This window comes from Notamacropus eugenii, chromosome 6 (assembly GCF_028372415.1).
Source record: "Notamacropus eugenii isolate mMacEug1 chromosome 6, mMacEug1.pri_v2, whole genome shotgun sequence".
In the NCBI taxonomy this organism is placed as follows: domain Eukaryota; kingdom Metazoa; phylum Chordata; class Mammalia; order Diprotodontia; family Macropodidae; genus Notamacropus; species Notamacropus eugenii.
This window is the reverse complement of record NC_092877.1, coordinates 377,244,639-377,251,186: the sequence shown is the minus strand read 5'-3', so window position 1 is coordinate 377,251,186 and position 6,548 is coordinate 377,244,639. Positions and strand designations below refer to the sequence as shown.

Here is a 6,548-nt window from a genome sequence, read left to right as displayed (position 1 = left end):
CGTTGGAGGAGAACAAACATAAGTCAGTGACACCAGCAGGGAAGGTCTCAAAAAAAGGAAATGGCCCTTGATCTTAGCCTTGAAGAAGGAGAAGGATTGGGAGAGGGGCATTGAAGGGGCTGCTATGAGCAAGGCGTGGAGGTGGGGAACAAGAGAAGAAGACGGGGAAGGACAATGAGTCCAGCTGAGATGGGATGACATGGAGGTTGGGAAATGAGAGAAATGAAGGATGTAAAGGAAAGGGAAGATTTCGAGGAATTGATGCAAAGAGAAGAAAGAAGCATCAGATGGATCATATACATTGAATACTAAGCAGTCAGACAGACAGATTTGGGCTTGACATTGGGAATGTTTTCCCAATTGGAGTTATCCCAACGTGAAATGGACTGCATGTCCACTCCTCCCTACAGCCCCTTCCTCATATTGGCCACTTTCTCCTGGATCTTTCGTTTTAAGGATGATGCCCAGGCCAGGCATGTCTTTATTCCTTTCCAGACTGTTGATTCCCCAGACTATCTTGCCCTGTCAAGGGCACCTTCTCCTGCTTCCTCTTTTCAGTAATTTTCTTTGGGGAACTGAATTATATTGGATTAAATTGAAATCAATGAAATGGAATCAAAGGGAATTGAAGTAAAGTGAATTTAATCAAATGGAAACAAAATTGGGTTGGGCTCAATCAAGAAAGTCAGAAAGAGGCAAAAGATGGAAGTCTGGCCCTTTAGAGCGAAGTTTGGTTTTCTCCAAATCCTGAGCCTCCCTAACTCCCGTCCTCTTCAGTTGACCTAACATCTAATGGACTTTTTTACCAGAAAGACGCCAGCATGAAATTTATCTGCCCCTTTTGCCCTACGGGGCTACAGAGATAGAACATTATATAAATAACCTGGCTATTATAGTGATGCCTCAGTCACCTGACCTCTCTCATTCACCCTCCAGAGAAGGCTCGGTTTCAGGTGTCACCCATCGATGCAGGACCCTCTGGATTTCAGTCTTTAAAAGGAAATAGAGTCACTCTTTCTTCCATTCTCTGGGAGGAGCTGGCTTTTTTGGAGGCCCCAGGAGCATTTTCTGGGAAGATCTTACCAGCAATGTCTAGGCATTTTGCTGCTACTCACAGAACCTGAGAGGCGGGAGCAAACTCAGAGAGCGCCTGAGCAGGAATCCTTTCCAGCTTTGCCACGGAGGGGTCATCCAGCCCTCTCCAAGGAGGGCCAGCTTATAATGAAGGTCAACACTAAGGCTGGCAAAGTGCTTTGCATAGGTTAGAATGCCACTCTCTCCAGAGGCAACCCATCACACTTTGGGACAGAAGCGTCGTCTTATGGCTCCCCCTGCCTGAGACTGGCACTTTTGCAAGAGGGTTGAGGAGAAATTGGATGGAGCCAGAGACTTGTGCCCTCCGTCCCAACCCAACAAGGGCTGAAGCCCCTAAAATGTGAAAGGATGGATCAAAGTGCAGTGTGAGAGGGTTAGAGAGAAGCAGGGACTGAGGGATTCCCGGACTGGTTGATATTCAAGATAAAGCACGGCATTTTTCCTTTGTGATTTTCATCAATGGAAAAAAAAAAATCCAGGTGTGGGAATTCTCTCCACAGACACAGATCTGCAAACTTGTTGTGTGTGAGAGTTGTAGAGGGGAGGACTGAGGGGACCGCTAATCATGCAATTAGGAAATGTCTTGAACTTTAGACACCAAGACCAGTGGCTAAATGAATGTTATGGGTCAGAGACAGAGAGAGAGAGAGAGGGAGGAGAGAGAGAGAGAGAGAGAGAGAGAGAGAGAGAGAGAGAGAGAGAGAGAGAGAGAGAGAGAGAGAGAGAGATCCCATTGCTAGACACAGATCAGAGACCATATGGTTCTGATTTTATAGATGAGGAAACTGTCAAAGATAGAAAGAAAGGGCCCAAAGGTACCCAAATAATCCTTGAGACATTTGTTTTTGTGGCAGCAAAAAACTAGAAACAAAGTCGAGGTTCACTAACTGGGAAACAGCTGAGTGAGTTGTGGCATGTGAAGAGAATGGAATATGACTGCACTGTAACAAATAACATATATGAGGAATTTAGAGAAAGAAAACGCAGATGGTACAAGCGGGTAAGACTGGACCTGAGTCACAAAGACCTGAGTTCAAATCCACCCTCAGACACTAGGTGTATGACCCTGTGCAAGTCATTGAAGCTTGGTCTGTTTACTTCAGTTTCCTCATCTGTAAAACAGGTAGAATAATAGCACTTAGTATTGTAGTAAGAACTAAATGAAATAAGATGTAACGTGCTTGGCAAACTGTCAAGAGCTCTGTCAATGTCAATAATTGCTATTACTATTTAGAGTTATAGCTGAGAAATGCATCCCTCTAATGTCAAACTGGTGTTGGGTCTTCTAGTACTTGGTCTGACTGGTTCCTGGACAGTGTCACCCTGAGCTCATCCATGAAGCCTCAGGGGAGGTAAATCCAGATTAAAATGAACATCAAAAGCCAACCTGGAAGAGGAAAAGGCATCATAGAAAACCGGTGATCCATTCAGCCTCTCGGCTCCCAGATGAGGTGGAGGTCTCTGGATGCAGAATAGACAAACACTGTCAGACATGACCAGTGAATATATTGATTTGTTTCTTTAGCTAGGTTGGGATCTTGGTTAGGATTAAGAGTCTGTTGAGAGAGGGGTCAATGGGAAAGAATAACAATGCAAAGAAAAATAAACATCAATGTTTAATGTCACAGAAAAGGGACCTGAGTTCAAATCCTCCCTTTCACGCTTCCTAGTGGTGTGATTCTGGGCAAGTCTCTTCACCACGCACTATGATAGTCTCAACAATCGCAGCTACCTCACACAGTGTCTTTGTCAAGTTTGCAGGGACATCATGTGTGTAAGAAAACCCAACGGACTATAGCCATGAGCCCTCCAGTGGCTCATAGGAAGTAATACAGCTCACTCAGTGACAGAGGGACTCTGGACACTAGAATATTAAAGGGTTAACATCCAGGGAAGGAGAGAGTTAAATCTTTGCTTCTTGTTTTCCTCTCCTTTTCAATTTCAATTTCATTTCCAATGAACAAGCTTTGGAATTTGTGGTTGGTCATTAGATTGATCAGGGCTAGTGAGTTTCTGGCTGCTGGGCACTACCACAGGGCAGAGAGCACAGGACCTAGAGTCAGGAAGACAAATTCAAATTCAGTCTCAGACACTCACTAGCTGTGTGACCCTGAGCAAATCATTTATCTTCTGTCTGCCTCAGTTTTTTCATCCCTACAATGGAGGCGATAATAGTACCTACTTCCTAGGGTCATTGTGAGGATCAAATGAGATAATATATGCAAACCCTAAAGTATTTTGTAATGTTCACTACCGTTTTGTTGTTCAGTAGTTTTCAGGCAAGCCTGACTCTTCATGACCCCATTTAGGGTTTTCTTGGCAAAGATACTAGAGTGGTTGGCCGTTTTCTTCTCCAAATTGAAACCCACAGGGTTGAGTGATTTGTCCAGGGTCACACCGCCAGTAAGTGCCTGAGGCCAGATTTTAACTCAAGTCTACTTTGGCTTGGGGCCCAGCACGATATCCGCTGTACTATCTGGCTGCCATCACTATTGCTACCAGCCAACGTTTCTATAGTTTAAGGTTTTCAATGCTTTACAAATATTTCTTGATATTCAAGATGCTTCTTTTTGTGATGTTATTGTATAAATTGTTCTCTGAATTTTGCTTGCTAGTCTTCTTTCCACTGTACCACAAGCAGATAACAACATTCCAATGAGACAGATGGTCTGACCACTAACCACCCATCCCCTCCCAGGTTCCAGACACGTAGAGAAGAATCCAGATTGTCTTCTCACTACTAAACATCAAATTCTTATCCTCCACCCCTCCTCCTTCTCCTCCCCTCTCTGGCCACCAACGCATGTCCAGGACCCAGATTTAAGGATGGAGAAACTACAGGTACCACAAGGACCTCTCCTGATCTGCAGGGGCTAGGGACCCTAGCGAGGGGAAACCAAGGAGAGAAATGCCCCAGAGTTGTGGTGCAGGAAGGTGACCGATGCAGCTGGGAGGATTCAGAGAGATGCTCTGAGTCTTCCAACTACTTTTTTACATTTACAGCTGGAAAAAGCCCTGAAAGGCATCAACTCTAAATGCCCCTCCCACTGCCTCTTCCCAGGATTTTGAAGTCACACTTAAGCTACTTGGCATCCAATCTTAGATTTGAATTCGGGTCTACTTGACCCCCAGGCCCTTGCTCAATCCACTGCACCACCTATAGCTGCCTAAAATATTTCCCTAAATGCCGAAACCCGGGATTGAACCAGGGACCGTCAGATCTTCAGTCTGACGCTCTCCCAACTGAGCTATTTCGGCTTCTAGTATCTCACATGCAGGAGACCTAGAAATGAAAGCTGTTGCCCCAAAGTCTTTCTTACCGTCCGGTGATTCGACACCAGAAACTGATAGAGTTTAATTAAATGGACATGAAATTATACAAGATGCTTTACTATCTGCCTTTCTGTTGCATCCTAAGGACCCCTGGACCTTCCCCTCTAAAAGCCACTAAAGCCTCCTACATAGGGCATATTAATAATTAAAAATTATGATAACTAATGTTTCTACAACACCTTAAGGTTTCTGAAGCCAGATAGAATGTCTACACACACATATGTATATATATGTTATATATTTATACAGAAATACACACATCTAGATATTCAGATTCTCATTTAAGCTTTACAGTGCCTGTGATTGAGAAGTTGCTATTAGAAGCCATTTTACAGACAAGAAAACTGAGGCTGGAAATCATTAAGGGTGTTCCCAAGAGCACATAGCTACTAAGTGCCTGAATGTCAGTGGCCCCTCCTCCCAGTCCAGAGATCTATCCACTGTAGTGTCTAAAATAGCTCCCAAATGCCGAAACCCGGGATTGAACCGGGGACCTTCAAGATCTTCAATCTAACGCTCTTCCGACTGAGCTATTTCGGCTTCTTATGGCAGCTCTCTGGCATAAGAAGACAAGGCTGGTGATTGCCATTTTATGTGTCTCAGAGTCAGAATTTTCCCAGTGGGAAGGTTGCTCATAGCCCAATGAATCCAGCCTGTCTCTAAACTGGAATCCCCTTTGGAGTGTCTATGCCAAGTGGACATCCACCCTTGGCTTAGAGAGCTCAGGAGACAGGAAGCTCACTACCCCCAAGGCTGCTCATTCCACTTTAGAATAGCTCTCAATGTTAGGATGTATTTCCTGATTCAAAGCCTCAATTGGTCACTCTGTGACTTCCCCTCATTGCTGTTGGTTCAGCCCTCAGGGGTCAAGTGAGCAAGGCTCATCCCTCTTCCGTAAGACAGTCTGTCAAATACTTGAACATGGTAACCATGACCTAACCCTTCCCCCATTCTCTTCTTTGATATCCCTGCACAAGTGTTTTTTAACAGAAAAGGCTGACCCTTGTCCCTCCCTTTTTCTTTTACCAATATTGTTCCTTTTGAATAAGGTATCACCTTCAGAGTAAAATTTCACACATAGATCCCCATCCCAGCAAGTTCCAGTGACTGACATATTCTGTCTATATTTTATATTTACTTATCTATGCTCATGTTCTTCCTCTCCCCTTCCCCCTCCCCAGTAGGATGCAAACTCCTTGAGTGTTGAGTGATTCATTTTGGGTCTGTGCACCCCCAACCCCCAACATACTGTCCATGCATAGTAAGCGCTTAGTAAATCGAACTAAATTATATTGTTAGATCATAGACCTAGAAGGGACCACAGATATCATCTAGACAACCTATCATTTTACATAGGGAGAAACTGAGACCAACCAAAGTTAAGTGACTTACTCAGTGTCACACTACTAGAAGCTTCAGAGCCAGGATTTGAAGTTCTTCGACTTGTCAACCCTCTTTCCACTTCACCAATTGAATTAAATGCGTAAAAGCAAATATGCTTTGAAACAAGAGTACATGAGAGACAAGGAAGTCAGTAAGGAAAATGAATTGTGATGGGCCCACTGTACAGTTGGAACAAGGCAATGTTTGATCTGGCCTGTGATTTAGATCTCAATCAGACCCATGGTCTCCTAGAATCATTGAATTTGAAGATGAAAAGGGACTTCAGCAGGCATCTGGTCTAGCCTACACAGGAGGAATTCCCACTGAACCATGGCCAAGGGGTTGTCCATTGTGGATCCCAACCCTGCCCTTCCTGCCTGTCCAGTTCTGTCCTTGAGAGCCTTCTCAGCCTCCTTCATTGACTTTTCTTCAATGTCCTGCTACCACCATAGGTGCCCCCATGTTTCTGTCCTAGGCCCAACCTTTTCTCTCTCTGTTCTCACATCTTGTGACCTCTTCATCCCCCATGGGCTTCATTGTCATCTCTTTCCAAATGATTCTCACATCTGTGTATCCAGCTCTAGGCGCTCTGCTGAGTCACAGTCCCCATCAAACCCACTGCCTTTGGGATACCTTGGACTGCTTGTCCCATAGGCATCAGACTCAACAAGTCCCAAACAGAACTCAAGGCCTTTTCCACTTTCGAACTTGTGCATTTACAGCTAGCCACAGAATGG

The 6,548-nt window shown here is 44.6% G+C and overlaps 2 non-coding genes across 2 annotated transcripts; both read right to left on the bottom strand.

Annotated features, from left to right (window-relative positions):
• Positions 1-4,280: 4,280 nt before the first annotated feature.
• TRNAF-GAA (transfer RNA phenylalanine (anticodon GAA)) lies at positions 4,281-4,353 on the bottom strand. Its single transcript has one exon. It is a non-coding gene; the product is annotated as a tRNA-Phe (tRNA).
• A 541-nt stretch (positions 4,354-4,894) lies between these two features.
• Positions 4,895-4,968, bottom strand: TRNAF-GAA (transfer RNA phenylalanine (anticodon GAA)). Its single transcript has one exon. It is a non-coding gene; the product is annotated as a tRNA-Phe (tRNA).
• Between the last annotated feature and the right edge of the window lie 1,580 nt (positions 4,969-6,548).